The sequence below is a fragment of the Molossus molossus genome, unplaced genomic scaffold (genome assembly GCF_014108415.1).
Source record: "Molossus molossus isolate mMolMol1 unplaced genomic scaffold, mMolMol1.p scaffold_m16_p_15, whole genome shotgun sequence".
NCBI lineage: Eukaryota > Metazoa > Chordata > Mammalia > Chiroptera > Molossidae > Molossus > Molossus molossus.
The window spans coordinates 44757078-44778134 of NW_023425350.1; the positions used below are offsets into that span (position 1 = coordinate 44757078).

General features: G+C 42.2%; 1 protein-coding gene and 1 pseudogene across 1 annotated transcript in view; both read left to right on the plus strand.

Annotated features, from left to right (window-relative positions):
• The first annotated feature begins 602 nt into the window (after positions 1-602).
• Positions 603-1034, plus strand: LOC118631244 (annotated as a pseudogene).
• Positions 1035-12278: 11244 nt separating this feature from the next.
• The window catches only part of EHBP1 (EH domain binding protein 1), a 602469-nt gene continuing 593690 nt past the window's right edge, over positions 12279-21057 (plus strand). The window contains exon 1 of the mRNA XM_036263545.1: positions 12279-12478. The gene's annotated coding sequence lies outside the window, so the exon portion shown is untranslated. The remainder of the gene's footprint in view (positions 12479-21057) is intronic.

The following is a 21057-nucleotide window of genomic DNA, read 5'->3' on the forward strand; positions in this document are numbered from 1 at the left end:
AGGAAGAAGAAGGAGAAAGTGATGTGAAGGGAACAAAAGTGGGTTGGGCTCCATGTGCTCCCTCCCAACGCCAGGCCTGTGATAGGGCCACTCAGAAGGAGAGTTACCGTGGTAGAGCCCTGAGCAGGAACCCAGGAAAGCTGGGGTCTGCTCTGATTCTCTCTCTCAGGAGGAGGCCTGGAGTAGACATTCAGCCTCGTTGGGCCCCAGTATTCTCATCTGTAACATAAAGGTATAAAATTAGATTATCCCCCCACGCCACCTCTCCCTTATTTAATATTTCATATGGGTAAGGATTTAAAAGAGATATGGCAGCTTGTGCGGCTAATTTTATGGGAAGAGTATTAAGAATATAGGGCAGAGTGGGCTATAAACCAAAAGGTGTTCCACCATGAAAGGCTAAACGTCATTAGTTTGACGTTTCTTTCATAGGCAATGGGGAGCCATTGAAGGCATCTAAAGGGGAAAAGGACTGTGTTCAGAGCTGAACCTGAGGAAGATGGAGTGGATGCCAAGTTTCGGAAGAATCGAGGCTGGAAGAATCCAGGTAAGTCATTGCCAGCAGCGCTGAATGGAGTGGCCAGCAGCCTGCAGAGAGCAACATGCCCGAGTTTTATTGTGACTGCTGTGACATTCCTCACCCATGACTCTCCATCTGTGAGCAAGACACTGCAGTGGTAGAACACACAAAGCGAATGTGGAAGACTACAGTCGGAAATGGATGGAAGCACAGGCTCAGAGCCTGGCTGACAAAACACCCGAAAGATACCTCCTACTCCATTCTTAGCTCCTCCTCCTGCAGGAGCCCTGACCCCACCTCCCCTGTCTCCAGGGTCCTCCTCACCCTGGTGTGCTGCCGCCACCCCACATGGGGGCCCCTCTCATGATGCCAGTGATGGGCCCTCCTCCCCCTGGGATGGTGCCCATGGGACCTGCTCCTGGAGTGAAGATGTCTATGGGAGGTCACATGCCAGTGATGCCTGGGTCCCATGGTGGTGCCCACTCGGCCAGGAATGACTCGACTAGAGAGATAAGGAGAGACAAGAGCCTCCTTCTGTCAGTTTTATATTACTTGTCGACTTCACCAGGAGGTCATGGTGCTGTGACTCTGGGTGTTTTCTAACAGCATGACAAGGAAGACTGGCTCCCCCTTCCTACCAAAGAGAGAATAGTTTTGGAGGGGAGCAGTGGGATAAAACAAAAGAAAAGCAAGTTTCATTTGTATTGTGAAATGTGAAAATAAATTTGTCAACTCTTTTAGTTAAAAAACAAAAAAGAATCCAGGCGAGAGGCTGTGCATACATGCATGTCTCGCCTTTACCAGATAGCACCGTACTGCCTTCCGAAGGCTGTGCCAATCCTCACTCCCTCCAGCAGACCGAGAGTTCTCCTTCCTCGCACCCACTGTCACTCGACATTGTCGGGCTGGTACACGTGGGTGTGAATTGACATTTTATTGTAATGTTAACTTGCATTTCCCTAGTGAGTTGTGCATTTGCACATCTTTTGTATATTTATTGGATATTTATGTTTCCTCTTCTGTGAATTTTCTAAGTCCTTTGTCTATTTTTTATGTTCTTTTAAAATACACCCCCCCCCCCACCTGCCAAATCTGGATACTAATCTTTTGTCAGGTATATGCAATGCAGATGTATTTTCCCAGTTTGTATTGGCCTTTTAATTTTGTTTATGGTGACTTTATCTTATTTCTTTATTTTTATTTATTGATTTTAGAGAGAGGAGAAGGGAGAGGGAGAGAGAGATAGAAACATCAATGAGAGAGAACATCGATTGGCTGCCTCCTGCATGCCCCCCACTGGGGATCAGGCCCACAACCTGGGCATGTGCCCTGACTGGGAATCAAACTGGGGAATCGAACCAGTGACCTATTGGTGCATGGGTCGATGCTCAACCACTGAACCAAATCAGCTAGGCTTTATGGTGACTTAAGAAAAGCAATCAGATAACTGTAACAGTTGAATTTCTCAACATTTTACGAATTGTTCTTTGGTGTCTTTTTGAGAAATCCGTCTCTACCCTCAAATTGCAAAACTATTTTTAAATGTCTCTTCTATTTCAAAAAGTTTTAATGTTTCTTTTCATCTTTAGGCCTTCACACCCCAAATTTATTTTTGTATATGGTATAGGGTAAGGAAAGGTAAAAATCCAATGCTTTTTCCATGTGGATACCACGTTGTCCTAGGACCACATATTGAATGTCTCACGCCCCTGCCCTGCCTCCCAGGGCCAGGAAGAGGTTAGACAAGTGAGGAGCCACCCTCAGGGTCATGAGGGTCTGCCGCTGAGAGTGAGCACCTTCTTCAATTTTGCACCCTGCGTGCCCTGCTTGCCCACACTATTCCTGCTCACTCTCTCCCCTTCCAGGGGGCCTAGCCATAGCCGAAAGGCTTGTCCCTACACTGACACACACAAGACTTTGGGTCTCCTGCCCAGGAATGTTGGTTCCTGAGACAGAAGAGTCTTTGTGAAAGAGGAGGATAAAGAGCCCTGACATGTGGGCTTGGGTTGAGGGGAGGCAGGATCAGGGTTGGTGCCTCCGAGGTGCAGTGAGAGGCTTCTGGGGCAAGGGGCAGGTGCATAGAGGGCTTTCCCCTCCATGATGTCTTGAGGGGACCCTGTCTTCGTAGAACGTGGGAGGTACTTGAGGGTGCCCCAGAAAGTTTAAGCTACTGCATAGATGTGGAACAGATAACAGTGAAAGTCGAGCAAGATTGTATTTTAATTCTCTTTCAATACTTCTAATTATATATGGGAAAAGTCTCCCTTTGGTTTAATCTGTCAGGCCTGTCTAATGCTTGCTGGTTCCCCCTTTTAACTCCTAGAGGCTGGGCCTCAGGCTTGGGAGCCTTGGGAGCTATGGATCTGACTAGGTATTTGATCACATTGTTTTGCTTGTGTTGTATTTATTTGTTGGGGGTTGCCTTCTATTCTGGCATGTGATGGCAGTTTGCTATTAGTGATGCTAATAGAAAGTTTCCTTTTTAATACGTGTATTTGAGCAAAGAAGTTCTCCTTATGTGCATAAAATCACATTTACGTGTGCATTTGGAAAAAGAGATGTAGCAAAGGAGGGTCAGTAGAATGTTGAAGTTTCTCTCACAGTGATTTTTGTCTTCCTTATATTTTTTTGGTGTCGTTTGTATTTTTTTTACAATGAGCATATATTATTTATATAATCAGAAAATAACTATTTTTGTTATGGAGAAAGTTACATATGTTTAAAGGAACATACTAAGTACATACTAATACAATATGGCTTTGGCAACATGGTTGGCTTGGCCTGGGTGACTTTTTGCTGGGAGACTGTGAGGAATGAGCCAGGCAAAGAGCAAAGACAGCCTACTTGTCATGGGAAATTCGGGCTCATACTGCTGGGGGCTGGGCTCTGTCTTTTCAGCATGTTCTGGATTTTATTTCAGAGTCTCAGCTACAACTTTTGAATCAGGTAAAGCATTGATCGTTTGACAAGATGGACCTTACCTTCTGTGGTGTGCTATATCTTTGCTTTGCCTGCGTTTAGACGCCTCAGGTTGAGGTGGACGAAGGGAATTTGGCCAGGGTCTAGATTCCTGTTACTGGTGCTGTCCTGTGAATGGTCTGTTGCACCAGAGCTGATAGGTGACAACCTCCCTGCTAGGCTGTTCCCTGTCGGCAGAGTGACCACTGTCTGGCTGTCTTCCCAAAGAGTCCTGGCAGCTGGCGCCAGTTCAAGGCGCTGGCTCTTCCCCAACGTAGGGCATCATTTAGCAGGAGCTCCTGGGGCAAAGGATTCCTCATGTGTAGCCATAGAAATCCTCAGTTCAATGCCTTCAGGAACAGGCTTTTTTTCAGACCACACCCTGAGTTACTGTTTAATCTTTAACGGGGCCAACACGTCCAGACACAACAAGGAGCAGACGGTGACTGCCAGCTCTTCCTTGGGGATTTATCTGGCTTCATGGTCTGATTCCTGAGCTTGCATCTGATTGTGGGACAGATGGGGGTTGGGCCAACAGTGTCTGCCATCACGAGATAAAGCCGACCATGGAAGTAGTCACTAATCCGTAGGCACCGGAATCAGCAGGGCAGGATGGTCACAGGCCCTGCCCTCCTGGGGGTGGCAGTCTGATGGAGAAGGCACACGAATAATGGCAGGTGTGAGGAGGGTTTGCAGGGTGGGGGTGCTGCTGTAGCACACAGCAGTGTTCACTGAAAGGTGGGATGGGAGGGGTGTCTGAGCAGAAGACATTCGGACTTAAGACACTGTGGAGGAGGGGACCATTTCCACTTCCCTCTTAGTTATTCTGGCTGGTCTAATCAAATTGACATGAGGCAGTAACAGGAGAAGAGAATAAAATTTAATTATGTGTGTGCATACAAGGGTTCCTGTAAGAATATGGGACCCAAGGACAAAGCAGGCTGTTGAGGTGAATATGCCATCTTGAGCTCAGGAGAAAGGGCGCAGTGGTTTATACTTCAAAGGAGAGGTAGACAATTCACAGATAGATGGGAAGGAACAAACATTTGGTAAACAAATTCTTGCCAGTCTACCCAGAAACAATGGGACACAGAGGGGAGTCTAACAAACAGATTCTCCGGGCTCCTCCTTGTCTGCCACACTTAGTTTATATTAAAATATAGTTATCTGTGATGAAACTCCTTTCCTGGAGCAGGTTCTCTGTCTAAATTCACTTAGGCAATTTTGGGGAAGATCAAAGCTTCTTCCTAAGTCTTATTTTTTAAAAAATAACCAGCTTGAAATAAGCAATATTTAAAAAGAGTCATATTTTGAGGTGGCAAAACTCTGCTCCCCTTCAACACCGAGAAAGAAATCACCAGGTGAGGAGACGTGGGAAGGAGTGATCCCGGAGGAGGGAACAGAGTGTGCAGAAATCCAGAGGGACCCTGCAGTGTTCAGTTGAAAATCTGCTTTAGGGGCTGAAGAAGAGAGAATAGGGTAGGGAGATGGGCAGGGCCAACTGTTGGGCCTCCTAGGACAGGAGTTCTTAACTGAGGGCAGTTTTGTCCCCCAGGGACATTTGACAAGATTGTCACAAATGTGTCTGTGTAGGCGTGTGGGGGAACTCCTGGCATCTGGTAGGTAGAGGCCCTGGATCTGCTAAACATCCTGCTATGCACAGGACAGCCCCTGGCAACAGGAAATGATCCAGCCGAAAACTGTCAATAGTGCTGACATTGAGAATAGTGCTGACATTGGGATCACTTGAAAGACTTTGTTCCTCATTCTGAAGCCAAGGGGAAGCTTGGACTGAGTTTTACAGGAGAGGGACATGAGCAGATTTATGTTTTACAGTGATCAGGCCGGCTGTTCTGAGGAAGTTTTGAGATCTAGCTGTGCTAGTTCAGGGTCACTCTTAGTAGTTCTGAACCCTTTTCTCCAGTTTGGGACTTCCTGGTCTCTGATTTTCTTTATCCCCTGGGGCTTACCCTTGACTGCTTTGTAGACATTTAGGTCTCTAGGAAAACCCATCCAGGTCAGAGAAACCAACTCAGATACTTAGTAAGAGCTAAGCGGGTCAGGGGTTTTCCCACTGAGTACAATAGGCACAGCACTAGGGCCTGCAAAATGTTTAAGGCCCATGTGTCAGGCAGAAAATGGCCCCCCAAAGATGTCCTAATCCCCCAAGCCTGTGAATATGTTATTATACATGGCAAAGGGACTTTGCAGATGCGATTAAATTAAGGAACTAAATGGGATTCTCCTGGATTATCTGAGTGGGCCAGTGTGATCACAAGGGTCCTTCTAAGAGGGAGACAGGAAGGTCAGATTCAGAGGAGATACAATGGGGTCAATACTATAAAATAATACATTTGTATGCTACTACATTTCTGGCAATCTGCTAAAATAGCAACAGGAAACTAATACAGCCTAGAAGTTTAATTGACTCTGACAAAAAAGAATACCTGCCAAATCAAAATGAATAATGTCATTTAAAAAATTTGTTTTGTAATATTTAACATATGCAAAATTGTGTAAAGGCTAATATAACACATAACCAGGTATTATTCACCCAACTCAAGAAATGACCCATCCGATCTCATTTTTCTATCTTCCTTCGAGAGGTCATCGGTATCCTAAATTTGGCATTTTTTATTCCCATACGTTTTTGTACCTGTATCTCCAATCAATATGTAATACTGCTTTGCATGTTATTTTATATAAATGACATCATAGTGTGTGTTTTCTTATGTAACTTGTCTTTTGTATTTAATATGCTTTGAGAATCATTCTTGTTGATGGATATAGTGATTGCATATTAGCCTATTGCATGAATATGTCATACTTAATTTATTCCGCTCATAAGCATTTAAGTTGTTTTCAGTTTTAGCTGTTACAAACAATGGAACCACAAACATTTCTGTGCTTGTCTCTTAGTGCATCTCTGCAAGGATTTCTCTAGGGATAATTCCTAGGGGTTAAACTGCTGGGCCCTTGGATGCACAGGTTTTTCAGAGCGTTCCAAAGTGCTCTTCACAGAGGTCAGGCCATCCTCACTTCAGCAGCGATGCAGAGACCTGGTGGTGGTACTGGTAGGCTAAGATTTTTGCTGATCTGATGGGTGACATAATATTTTATTGTGGTTTTAACTTTCATTTTCTGGATTGCTATGAAATTAAGCATCTTTTCCTATGTTTATAGGCCACTCCTGTTTCTTCCTCTATACATTGTCTGTTCATTTCTTTGGCCCCCCCCCTTTTTTTAAAGAGCTGGTTGTCTTTTTCTCATTAGTTTATAGAAATTCTTTATATTATTTTTTATACCAATCCTCTACAGCTATGTGTGTTGTAAACATCTTCTCCCATTTTGTGGTTCGTCGTTTCATGAAGACATAGTATCTACTGAGACGGGGATATGATCTTATTCTAAGGGAACATTTGGGCAGAAATTCAGTTTCATGATCCACCCAGGACACTGGTCTGTTAACTTAGCTTCAAGGCTGGGCTGGTGCAGATAGTTAAGGGTGTTTCCTAAAATCCATGTGAGGAGTGTCTTCTGGACATGCTCAGTTTCGTTAACAATTTCTCAGGAAATGATGCCCAAATATTCATTTAAATCAGATATCACAAACTCAGTGCCTACAGGGGCCAGATGGATAAGATAAAAGATTAAAATGGATTGGGTGAGACACGCTGACTTCTCAGAGGCACTTATTTGAGGCTGCCTAAGTGTTTAATCCTCACAACAACCCTATGAAGTAGATGCCCAGTATTATTCTCATTTTTCAAATAAGGGAACCTAGGCTTAGAGAGGTTAAGCAACTTGCCCAAAGTCACATAACCAAAAAGTTAAAAAGAACCAGGATTCCAAACTAGGCTGTCTGCCTGTAGGGCCCATACTCCTAACTACAACACTGAAACGTTGCTCAAGGTACAGGAAAGAGTTCACATTTCTGCTAACTCGACCCCGAGTAACGCAGCAGTGCAGGTGAGATTATGACTGGCACCGGGCAGCGGCCTCGGTGTTGGGGATATGGGATCCGTGAGGACTGTGCAGGCTGGGGAGGAAGTGCCCGTTACACAGGTCCTCGATTCCTGCCCGATGTCTACAGGGAATGCAGACCCAGCATTGTCAGATCCAACTGTTTTTCAAGAGAATCTGGAAATCCAGATTTTTATGGGAATGGCAACTGCTTTTTTAAGTACTACTAATAAAATTCAGTAATGTTACAATATCGCTCAGATTTTTGTGAGCTGCCACATTATGACCTTTGATAATGGCCCAGAGTGAATTATTTGTTTATAGCCCGAACTACCCTTGGGGGTAACCAGGTTCATAAGAACCATGTGAAATAATATTTTCTTCTACTTGTACTACAATAACCTCTTTCAAGTCACAAGTATCTCCCTGTAATATAATGCTTAGGAATTTGGAGCCCTCAATACAATCTCACAGACTTGTATCGTATCTCGCATTGTCTTTCTAGACAGAAATTGCGACTGATAAAATAGCCACAGGACCTGGGACTGATGTTCCTGGTCCCCACTAGCTTTCCACTGAACCTGGTGAAAATGATTGTTGTTTTCCTCTCAGGACAAACCAAATATCTTGATATCTGTAATTTACTTGAAAATACTGCAACATTGACTGTAACGCTGTTTAGTTAGCTAGATTAAGCTTCAATTCTAAGGGCAATTTATATCCCAGAGTAGTCAGCCAGCATTCTACCAGAGAGTTCGTCTGCCAGGGTGGCCCCTACAAATGCTTGAGTAATCTGTTAATCAGCACAGTGATATTATAAATGGCTTTTATTTGATGAATTTAGTGGCTTGGTAATTAGCATGAGGAATGACAAGTAAGGGCTCTTACTGATGAAAGATAGCCAAGGTATGTGAACAGGTTTTAGAGGCACTCCTGGTGTTTGCCTGAACAGAGTTTAAGAGTCTAGCAAGGTCATCAGTTTGAACCTGTAGGATGGTGCCAGACATTTGATCCTGAGCCCCTCTTGTCTCCAGACAGACTTTGGGGGATTGGGCGTGGGGTGGGGGTGGCATTCTTGCTGCCTAACGCTGACCACAAGGATAATGAAATGCCTCTGAAGTGTTGTTGGTTCTGCCTCCAGGGAACTATTTATCCCAGGTAGTGCTTGGATCACTTAAAAAGACAGGAGCTGGGACTTTGTGGAACCTAAAGAGCAGGTTGCATAAAATATTCTGCATCTAATTGCTCATGAATGTTTATTTAATAAATGTCTATCTAAAGGGGTAAAATATGGTCTGAGATGTGCTTTTGTCATAACTTAATAGTAAGGTAATGAGTAAGCAGCTGACTCTCACCCACTTGAAAACCTCTCGGCTACTTACAGACTAAAATTAACTAAAGCTAGTTCCCCAAAACAAGATAATGGAGAGTCAGATCTCAGAGATGAGAGGTGGCAACTGAAGGCCCCAGGAGTGTCTGATCGTCCTTGCCTCCCATGCCCTCCATGCTGCAGATGCGCCTTTTGAGACCAGACTGGAGCTGGCTCTCTACTCCTCCTCCCCCTAGTCTTGTGAGGTTGCCTGCGAGGACTGTTGAGAATCTGAGCATCGGATTAAGCAGCTCCTGGAAACCTGGCCCCTCCCACAGAAGGAAACAAACAGAAAAGCGGGGCTGCAGGGCACTAGCTCTGTGGAACGCTTGCCAGTAAATATTTTAATCCAAAGTCTGAATTAAAGAAGTGGTTTTCCAGCTTGCATGTTTGTTTTTATTTATTTGTTCTTTATTGATTTTAGAGAGAGAGAGGGAGGGAGAGGGAGAGATAGAAACATCAGTGAGAGAGAACATGGATTGGCCGCCTCCTGCCTGCCCCCTACTGGGGATCTGGCCCACAACCTGGGCATGTGCCCTGACCTGGAATTGAACCGCCGACCTCTTGTTTCATGGGTCAACACTCGACCACTGAGCCACACCAGCTGGGCTCAGCTTGCATTTTTATTTTTATTTTGTTGAACTTATCTTTATTGTTGAATGTATTACAGATGCCCCTCCTTCTTCCCCCATTGACCCCCTCCTCCCCGCTCCCACCCCATCTTGCCTTCCCCACACTGTCTGTGTCCATTGGTTATGCATATATGCATGTAAGTTCTTTGGTTTATCTCTTCCTGTCCCTCCCCCCTTCTCTTTGAGGTTCCTCAGTCTAACAACTAATTTGTACTTCTTAAGCTTGCATTTTTATTTTATGTATTTATTTTTCTTTATAGATTGTTAGAGAGAGAGGAAGGGAGAGAGAGATAGAAACATCGATGAGAGAGAACATCAACTGATCGCCACCTCCATGCCCCACACTGGGGACCGAGCCCATAACCTGGGCATGTGCCCTGCCTGGGAATCAAACTGGTGACCTCTTGGTGCATGGGTCAACGCTCAACCACTGAGCCACACTGGCCAGGCTAAGCTTGCATTTTTAGCATTCTTTTTTTTTCCTTTTTTTTTTTTTTTTTTTTTCAGATAGAGTGGGAGGGAGAGAGAGGAGGGAGAGAGAGGAAGAGAGAGAAACATTGACATGAAAGGGACACATCGAGTGGTTGCCACCCGCACAACCCAACCAGGGCTGGGGACAAACTGCAACCGAGGTACATGCCCTTAGCGGGAACCGAACCCGGGTCTCTCAGGACTGCAGGCCAACACTCTAACCGCTGAGCCAAACCGGCCAGGGCTAAGCTTGCATTTTTTAAAACAATGTTGTCCACGGCTCACTGTACTAGATTATAGAAGCCTATAGACACTTTTCTTGCCCTTGAAAGGTTAACAGAATATCTTTGTTTCCATAAATAGGTTGGACTGCCACAGCACAAACCAGTCCTTCTACCAGAGAAACTCCTGTTTTCTCATGAAGTTTATTCCTTTCTCTGTGAAATCTTCATAAATCCTTATTGTCACCCCTTTGTTTTTCCAGCTATGATTCCTGAAAAGGTTTCTGTGGTTCCCTTTCAAACTTCAGTATCCATATTCCCTTAATTTTCCCTCATGCTCCGTGGCCTGAATCTTAACCTTTAAAAGTATACTCAGTGCAGGTGCTCTTCCCTGTCCACAAAGGTCACATGATTTTCAAAGCATTCCTCTGTTTCATGTGTGGGTATCTTTTCTCCAATTATATTTTAGACCTATCAAGGACAGGGTCTGTTTTTAACTTCTTCTGTCTCTCTCTGCCCTACAGCACCTACTCTATGAATAAATTCTCAATAACTAATCACTTCTTATCCCATCTAGAAGATTTACGGTTCATAAATATGCAATTCTATTTCATGGAAATGGAAAGCTCTAGATTGGGGGTGAGGCCACTCTTATTATAGCTAACATTTAAAATATTCATTAATCCAGCATTTCACTTAATCTTCATATAATAATCCTACAAAGTAGGTATTATTATTATCTCCAGTAACCAATGAAAATATTGAGATACAAAGAAGTTGTCCAAGGTCATGGGGGAGTCCCAGACACTGCAAAATGAAGTGATAGAAGAAAGGGGAGAGAAAATGGCTTCTTAGCAAGACTATAAAGGAAGGCCTCATGACTACTTTTGTAGTTTAAACATACGTCCGTAAAGTCTTTGACATACCTCCCTTCAAAAAGTGGAGCTTAATTACTTCCCCTTGAATGTGAACTATCTTGCTTATAGAATAGCATGTGGCAGAAGTGACAATCATGGCTCCTGAGACTAAGTCATAAAAGGCATGGTGGCTTCCTCCTTGCTCTTTCTCTTGGTCACTCACTCAGCAGTGGACATTCCCTCAGAGGACACTGAGCAGCCCATTGGAGAAGTGCATGTGGCGGGGAATGGTGCCCCCCTGACGACACCCAGCAAGGAGCTGAGGCCTTCTGCCAGCAGCCACTCAAGCAAACCATCTTAGAAGCAGAAGCTCCAGCCCCAGTCAAGTCTTTGGAGGGCAGCGACCCCAGGTGACTTTGTGACTGCAGCATCACAGGAGAGCCTGAGCCCAGTCATCCAGCTAAACCACTCCTCAATTCCTGACCCACAAAACCTGTGAGATAAGAAACGTTAGTTGTATTAGTACACTGCTAAGTTTTGGGATAATTTGCTATATAGCAAAGATAACCAGTACAGCTAAGTTAACCTCGAAGTGAATAGTTCTTACCCTTTGGGGTGTCAAGGACCCCTATGAGAATCTGACAAAAACTACAATAAGGTGCCCTGGCCGTTTTGGCTCAGCAGTTTGGCCCATAGACCAGAGAGTCCAAGGTTCGGTTCCCACTAAGGGCATGTACCTCAGCTGTGGTTTGTCCCCAGCCCTGGTTGGGGTCGTGTGGGTGGCAACCACTCGATATGTCTCTCTTACATCGGTGTTTCTCTCTCTCTCTTCCTCCCACTCTATCTGAAGATAAATGCAAAAAATATCCTCAGGTGAGGAAAAAAAAAGAAGAAGATAAAAAACAACCTATAATAAGGCAAGTGTGAACTCTTTCCCACAAAATCCCTTTCCAATGGATGACTAATTTAGAATATTTTTAATCCTTTCCTTCAGTTTATTTTTCCTTGTAATAGGAGAACCAGCTAGGGAAGGCCTCGCCCTGACCCCCACCACATTTCTCCAGGCTCTGTCCACCAGTGCATTTCTGAGAGAAAAGGGGTCAAACTAACTTTTCTCATGGTTCTATTTTTGTGACTCAACTCTTTTGGAAGAGAGAGGGTGACTGGCGGCATTTCCAGAAACAGCAATTATTAGAAATACAGGAAGGAAGTGTGTTCTTAAAAGATTAAAGCTCCAGAGTTTAGAGCTAAATGAGTTGGCTTGGTTTTGTTCTTAGGACACATCAGAGCATTTGGAAGAATCCTCCTGAGCTCACTCTCCATCCATTTGAGCCCCTCCATCCATGTTTTCACAGTCACCTATCTCTAGACCGATATCACTGGTGCAGAGGAGAAGCATAGTTATTTCTCCCCATCTTCTGCCAGGGGAGATAAAGACCTCTAAGGGGACATAGACACAGGAGGAAGAACAACCGAACTTCTCTGAGGTCAGTATCTGCTAAATCCCTTAAGGTCATGATTTCTGATTAAACCAAGAATAGTAATTGCAGTTTTCAGACTCACTTCTGCTTTGGGGACCCGAGCATGGTTCTTATTTTCATTCATGAGCACATTTCCCTGGCCTGCAGAAATATCACGTAATACAAGCAATGCAGTGGAGGAAGAGTGCTTGGTGGCATGATGGTGTCTTATTTGGTGCAAATTAAGACATCTGAACAGGGGTTGGATATATGAGACTGGAACTCTGGAGAAGTCTGGGTTCAGAGATACTTGGTAGCTAAAAATGAGGATAAAATAGCTTGCTTGCTGAGAATGAAACCCTGAAAACTGACTAGTAGGGGAGGAAGAGAAGCCCCTTGAAGAGTGAAAGGATTAATTGGAGAGCTTGGGAGAACCGGGAGAAATGAGAGACATGAGAGAAATCAGTGGATGAGGGAGTTTAAGGATGGAAGGACTGCTAAGTAGTTTCACATATGAGCAGAGTTCAGGGAAATGGGAATGGAAACATATCCATTGTATTTAGCAAGAGCAGGGGCTCGCAGGTGGTCTTGGAAAGCATTTGCTGGTGGAATGGAGGAGGCGACGCCTGATTGGAGCAGGCTGAGGAGTGGAGGAGCTGAAGAGTCTCTCATAAAAATGGCTAAACATAGTAGTCACTCGAGGTTTGCAACTGGATAAGGCAGAGACTTTTGTCAGCCCTATTTTGGGCAGTAGCCTAAGAAGGAGCTGGAAGGTTCTCCTGAAAGGATCATTTTTCATTTTGCTACTTGTTCATAATCTACTTTCACTGAATGAGTAAAATTGTATTTTTAATAAACAGAGGTAGCTCTCTAGAGATGTAAACTTTGGTATGAAAAAGATGCAACTAAATGAACACAAATAAGTAGATCGGAAGCCATATGCCCAAGCTAGAACTATCAGAGAAGACACAGCCTTGCCAGACACAGTGACACATTAGCTGATCACGAATCAAAGAACTGGAGGAGGAGAGGTTCTGAGAGGAGACACAGGTGATCCAGAGGTGGGGGTGTGGTAATAAGAGGATCTCTGCTGGCTTGTCTAAATGGATATAACCTGAGACACTCAGCCTCTCCGAATGATTAGCACCCGTCTGAGATGTATCTAGAGAGCAAAGAGGAGATGGACAAATTGCAGCAAATAATTCTAAGACTTTGATTCCGACCACAGAAAACATATGCATTGTAGTATCATTTTATTTGAAATAAATTGATTTTCTATACATTTTGACAAATATGTTTCTCTGTAATAATAATAATAATCTTTCTGGTTTAAAAAAAAAGTGAATATGAACAACATTTTCTAAGAAGCTTCACGAGGCTGCTGGCAGGTGCTGGCCTCATGATTCCCGCTGTGTTTCTCTGTGCTCAACATTTACCGAAGGCCTAACCACCTGCATCTAGGACTATGTTACTATGACAACCGGTCTAGTGATTCTGTCCCTTGGAGATGCTGGCTCCATGTGATCCCCCACCCTTTGGCAGCGCTCAGTATGTGGGTCCTATGGGCTACACTCCCTTAGGCCTGCATTTAGGGTTAGAGAACGCCTCAAGTCCGATAGGAAGCACTTTCCCAGGCTGAGACCTTGTACCCACTGCAAACTTCCCTGCCGCTGTCCCCCTGCTTGTCCCTGCGCTCAGTGCTGCTGAGCTGGTGTGTGCCGTTGGGACAGCTGATATATTATGCAGGCTAGAAAGATTGAATATAAGGGCCAGCACCAACTTTCAGGAAGCAAGGCTGAAAGCCCACAACTCTTTTGTGATATTCTCAGCCTCGCAAAACCCAGCTGCCTACGTGCTGTATCCAGAGAAACCGCCACCATATCTATTAAAATTCAGGAAGCAAAGTAATAAAAGATAAATTTCCTGCCAAACATTTGGTGGCAACCAGATATAAGAAGAGGAACAATAAAATAGGAATATGATGATGACTGTTATATGCCCAGATGCTTTTCCTGTTGAAAAACTCCAGCTTGGAGGATGGAGTGGGGAACTTGGTCACATAGCTGTCAGCTTAGGACAGTCACATAGGTAGCTATCTTGCTTGGGGGTTGAAAAGAACAAAGTCAACCTCCAGGTTGATTTCTGGGAGCACTGGCCTCTTCAATGTCACAATGAAGCAAATGTTGGATACTCTCCAAAGTTAGAAGCAGATCTGACTCATTTTGCTGAACTTAGAGGCCATGTGGCTTCTTTGGTGGCTGGGTCTGACTGCGGAAAGTCCTTAAAACATGTGGTGGCATTTAAAGTTGAGGCGTGTTTTGCCACAGCAGCTGTGAGACAGAACTCCCAGTTGTGGAAGGACCTCCTACCAGCCCAGAGGCCTTGGGTCAGCAGTCACGACACTCTCAGATCCCGCCTGTGCCTTCTGGACCGACCTCCTCCTGGGCCCTGAAGTTGAGTCCATCTCCAATGCCTACAAAGAAAGCTTTTTGGAAAATGTGAAACAATGACTTTACTGTTTTTATTCAAAATAACGAATTCCATTATACAAATTCAAGTAAAATAGAAAAGTACAACAAGGAAAGTTAAAAAACAACACTTCAGTATAAATCCTACTGCACAGACCACCATTACCAACATCTATAAAATGTCATTAGAGACTTTATAGGTATGTGGATAATTACATAAAATAACTGATAGAATTCTATAAAAATAGGACCATACTCTACATACTATTTTAGATAAAAATTGTTTAATATTACTTGAATTTAATGGTAGAAAAACTGAAACAAATCTTAGAAATGACTAATTGGTTGTTTCTTCACAAATTCTTTAAAGATGAATTCTTCTAGAATTAAAAAAAAAAAGAATGAGCCCTGACCAGTTTGGCTCAGCGGTTAGAGAGTCAGCCTGCGGTCTGGAGAGACCCGGGTTCGGTTCCCGCTAAGGGCACGTACTTCGGTTGCAGTTTGTCCCCGGCCCTGGTTGGTCGTGTGGGTGGCAGCTACTCGATGTGTCCCTTCACGTCGATGTTTCTCTCTCTCTCTCCCTTCCTCTCTCTCCCTCCCACTCTATCTGTACAAAAAATGGAAAAATATCCTCGGGTGAGGATAAAAAAAAAAAAAAGAATGAAACTATTGAAAAGTGAATTCGCTATGTTTTTTTGTTTTGTTTTTTCTAAAGACAAATTTTAATTTAAGTAATATCTATGACTTCCTTCTATGGCTGATGAGGAATTACTCACACTTAACTTTATTCCACAGCCCGATTCTGTCTCCAGATTCCATTGTTAATGTTTACCTCATTTCATTTTATTCTCTAATCATACTTCTTACTGTCATTTACTTTTAGCTCTATTATTTAACGGACTCAGTGTTCATCCCTCTATGTTACATCAGTGTTATGGGTTCAATTATATCCTCCCTCAGAAAGGTATGTTGGAGTCCTAATTCCTAGTACCTCAAAATGTGGCCTTATTTGGAAATAGAGTGTTTATAGAGTTAATCAAGCTAAAATGAGGTCTTTATAGTGGGCCTTAATCCAGTATGACTGGTGTTCTTATAAAAGGGGAAATTTGGGTACAGGCATTTACAGAGGGAAGACTATATGAAGAGACAGGGAGAACACCATGTAAAGATGGGACTTATATTGCCACAAGCCAATTGACATCCGGGGCTGTAAGAAGCTGAAAGAGGCAAGGAAAGGTCCTTCCCTAGCTGTGTCAGAGGGAGCATGGCCCTGCTGACACCTCGATTTCCGACTTCTAGACTCCAGCACTGTGAGACAATGCATTTCTATTGCGCTAAGTCATCCAGTTTGTGGTACTTGGTTACGGCAGACCTAGGAAATTAATACATTCAGGTTCTCTAGTTTAGAATGTGTTTTGACTCATCCTTTGTTTGGATAGATTTCATTCAAAAGTTGTTCTTCAAGAAGGGTTCCTGAGTGCTTTATTACCTGAGGCTCCATAGGTCTGAGAATGCCTGTCTATTGTCTTTATACTTGACATGCACACAATCCTTGAATCGCATTTTCTTTCCTTTAGACCTTTTTCGATGTTGGACCTCTGTCTTTTGGCATTGTGAAATGGTCCAAATAAACTTGAGTTTTCTCTCTGTACATAGTTTACTAACGACGTGGCTGTCGTGCGAGGTTTTCTTTATCCCTGGTGTTTCACAACTTCAGCAGGGAGTATCTTGATATTGAACAGCCTACCTCAGTTTTTCTTGGAATACGTCTGCCCTTTTGATCTGTAAATTGAAGTCACCCTTATTACAAGAAAGTTCTCTTTTCTATTTTATTTTTGAAAATAATTTTTTTTTTATTCCTTTATTCTCCTTCTTTAGAAATGCCTGTTCTCCTCAAGAAATGCCAAGGATCCCTATTACTGGTCTTTCTTCAATAATAATAGCAATTTTCTCTAGAATAACTAACAAATATTGGTTTTTGTTGTTCATTTTATGTGATTTCTCAGAGTCTCTCCACAATGGTTCGAACTACAGAATCAATTATTTGTATCTTATTTTCTGTTGCTTCTAATGTAGATTCCATCTCTAGCATGGTTTACGCTTCCATTTTCATCCTGAATGTACTAGCTTGCCTTTTATCTTCTTTTGTTTTTTAAATCTCTTCTTTGAATTCTTACGTCTTTTCTTGGGGTCATTTTCTAGAAAGATAGTGTTGTCTGAAATTCCTCTGAGGACATAGAGAACTTATCTGAGCATATGTTTTGTTTCCTTGGTTAATTCCTTGTGCAGTGTTTATTTTTTACAGCCTGTGTGTATGTTCTCTTCTTCCACAATTTCTGTGCATAAATCCCATATGGTTTCTATTGATTACTACTATCATTGAATGAGGTCCAATACTGCCTGAATAACAGTACAACAAATGGAGAAGCTGCGGGGATTGGAAAGCATCTAGGGTTCTTAAACTTTAACAGGTTTTGTTGTCTCAAACACCCTTTCCTTTTCCTTGGGGACCATTTCCCTCAGCTTTTGGTGTTCTGAAAATCCACTCAGCTTAGTTAGATTCACGGGTTCCCTGTGGTGCTGTCTAGTAGTGGCCCCACTTCCTCCTTCCTTTTGCATCATCCCTGCATGTCTCCCTCTCTGCGGGTGAGGTCAGCAAAGTGGTTCCTGCAGCTCTATCTCTGCTGCCACTCTGCAGTCTGGATCCCACTCTCTATGGGGAATTCCTCAGTCTCTGGAAGCAGCCCATTGCTACCTCGCCTCGTAGGTAGAATAAACCTTCCACCATGGACCATTGGAATAAACCTTCCACCACTGGCTCCCATTGTGGGTCCATGGAGACACCTGGCATCTCTTTCCTGTTCTGGTTCTGATCCCACAGTAAAAAGCAGGCTTGCTTCACGGTTTCTGGGTTGGTGCTTCCTTGTATCATTGAAAATGGAGGTTTCCTTCCTATTTTTTATTTGTTTTGCTATGTTGAATGGGTTTCATAAAAGGAGAGTGGAATAAATATTTTAATGGGAAGCTTCTTATTTTGAAATGCTAATTGGCATTATAATGCATCTATTTATAGCTTGGGAAGATTTATCTTTATTATATTTATATATGAATATACTATAAACTTTAAAGAGGAACATGATCTATTTTTCCATGTGTTTATATTTTCTTCTATTTTAGATTTTAAAATGTCCTTGTTTATATCATGAATAACATTCATTTGATTCTGTTTTATTTTTTTCCAAAATAAAGATGTATTCTTTTTTTATTCTAAAAATAGTACATACGCACTATAAAACCTTAAACAATACTAAAAAGAAAAATCAAAGTGAAAATCATCTAAAATCCCACCATCTATATGTAACCACTATTAAGTTTGTGTGGTCATCTTGTGACATATTTTCTAAGTATACTTAAATGTATATCTGTAATTTGACAACATGGGGTCATATATACTGTTTTGTAAAGTTTTTAAAATTATGTAAAAATTATGCCTCTCCCCTAACAAGTGGTTTGCTGGCAGTTTCTGGCAACCCTTGGCTTGTAGATCTTTGCTTTCATCTATACATAGCATTCTCCCTGTTTGTATGTCTGTGTCCAAATTTCCCCTTTTTATAAGGACAACAGTCATATTGGATTAGAGGCCCACCCTACTTCAGCATGACGAATTACATCTGCAATGACTTGATTTTCAAGTAAGGTCACATTCTTAAGTACTGGTGGTTAGGACTTCAACATATACATTTCTGGGGGACATAACTCAACTCATATCAGGTTTCTTATCAGTAGCTCATAGGATCAGCAGCAGGGCCAGAGTACTTGGCTGAAACAGAAGCCAAGGAATAAAAACTCAGCCAGAATGATGCCTCAGGAGCAGCCAGCTGAGGACTCTGCGGCCCACCGACAGGACACATCTGCCTTGGCCACTGCTGGCTGCCCTGCTGGGACTGGTTCCCAAGACCCCTCCTGCTGGGGCCTCAGACTCATACACAGCCACTCACAATGCATTCATGTTATATTATATATCAATTTTTAATTCCTTTTTTAAAAAGTAGCTGAGTAGTATTTCATTATATGGATATACAGAATTTCTTTTTTTTATTCTCACCCAAGGACATTTATTTTGCATTTATCTTCAGATAGAGCAGGAGGGAGAGAGGGAGAAAGAGAGAGAGAAACATCTACGTGAGAGAGACACATCAACTGGTTGCCATCTACACAACCCCAACCAGGGCCGGGGACAAACTGGAACCAAGGTATGTGCCCTTAGTGGGAACTGAACCCAGGTCTCTCTGGTCAGCAGGCCAATGCTCTAACTGCTGAGCCAAACCGGTCAGAGCTATACACAATTTCTTTATTTATTAACCTGTTTGTGGACATTTGGCTTGTTTCCAGTTTGGGGCTATTCTAAATAAAACTGGTATTAACATTCATGTGCTTTCATTTCTCTTGGGTAAATACCTAGAAGTGGAACAACCGGATGACATGGTGGATGTCTTTTTTTAATAAAGAAACTGCCCAACTGTTTTACAAAGTGGTTGTTCTATTTTGCATTTCCATCAACAGTGCATGTGCTTCCAGTTCTTCCACATCCTTGTTAATTCTTGGTAAAGTCAGTCTTTTAAAATCTAAGCCATTCTGAAAGTGTGTAGTGGTATCTCATTGCGGTTTTATTTGTATTTCTCAATACCTAATGATGTTAAGCATCTTCGTGTGCTTATTTGCCATTTGTATATTTTCTTTGGTGAAGTATCTACTCAAATCTTTTTTTTAATCTTTCTTGTTGAGAGTATTATAGATGTCCACCCCCTTTTACCCCATTGACCCCCTCCTCCCAGCTCCCACCCACCTCCTGCCTTCCCCACACTATTGTCTGTGTCCATCTGTTCAAATCTTTTGCCCGTTTTTAAAAATTGGTTTGCTTATCTTATTGTTGAGTTGTAAGAATTCTTCATATATTCCAGATACAAGTCTTTTATCAAATATACATTTTGCTAATATTTTCTTCCAGTCTGTGGCTTGACTTTTTCTTTTTGTAACAGTGTCTTTTGAATAACAAGCCTTAAATTTTGATGAAGTCTAACTTATTAATTTTTTTCTTTTATAGTTTGTGCCTTTTGTGTCTTATTTAAAGAATCTTGCTAAACACAAGCCTACCAAGATCTTCTACTTAATTTTCTTTTAGAAGTTTTAGCTCTTAGATTTAGGTCTATGATCCATCTAAAGTTAAATTTTAAGAAACTTTTTATATTAAAATAAGTTTAGATTACAGAAAAGCTACAAAAATAGAGAGTTCATATATATCCGTTACCCAGCTTCCCCTAATATTAACAACTTGCATAGCCATAGTGCAATTATCAAATTAGGAAAATTATCATTTATTAACTAAGCTATAGACTTTACTTAAATTTCATCCCCTTTTCCCTTAGTGTACTTTTTTTGTTCCAACATCCAATCCAGAATCTCATATTGCAGTTAATTGTTGTGTTTCCTTCAATCAATGATAGTACCTCAGTTTTCCCTTGTTTTTGATGTTAATTTTTCTCTATGATATGAGGTAAAGGTCAATTTTGTTTTCATCTTTGTTTGCATCACTTCTTAAAAAGATTATTCTTTCCCCATTGAATTGCCTTGAACATTTTGTCAAAAAATCATTTGACCACATATGTGTGAGTCTATTTCTGGACTCTCTGTTCTGTTCCATCGAGGTATCTATCTGTCTATCTTTACACCAATAAAATGTTGTCTTGATTTTTGTGGCTTTATAGTGAGTCAGAAATCAAGTGATGTTTGTCTTCCAACTTTGTTCTTCTTTCTCAAAGTTGTTTGGACTATTCCAAGTCTTTTGAATTTTCAGATAAATTTTACAATCAATTTTTTAATTTTTACAAAGAGACTTCTGGGATTTTGATTGGGATTACAGATCAGTTTGGGGAGAATTGACATCTTCTATTAAGTCTTCTGATCCATGTACTCAAAATTTCTCTCCACTTATTTAGGTCTTCTTTAATTTCTTTTAGCAATGTTTTATAGTTTTCAGATTCTGGAGTGTACAGAGCTTGCAAATCTTTGGTCAGCTTTATCCCTAATAAGCCTTCCTGGTGAGTCTGATGCACAGGAAAGTTATAGAATTACTTCTCT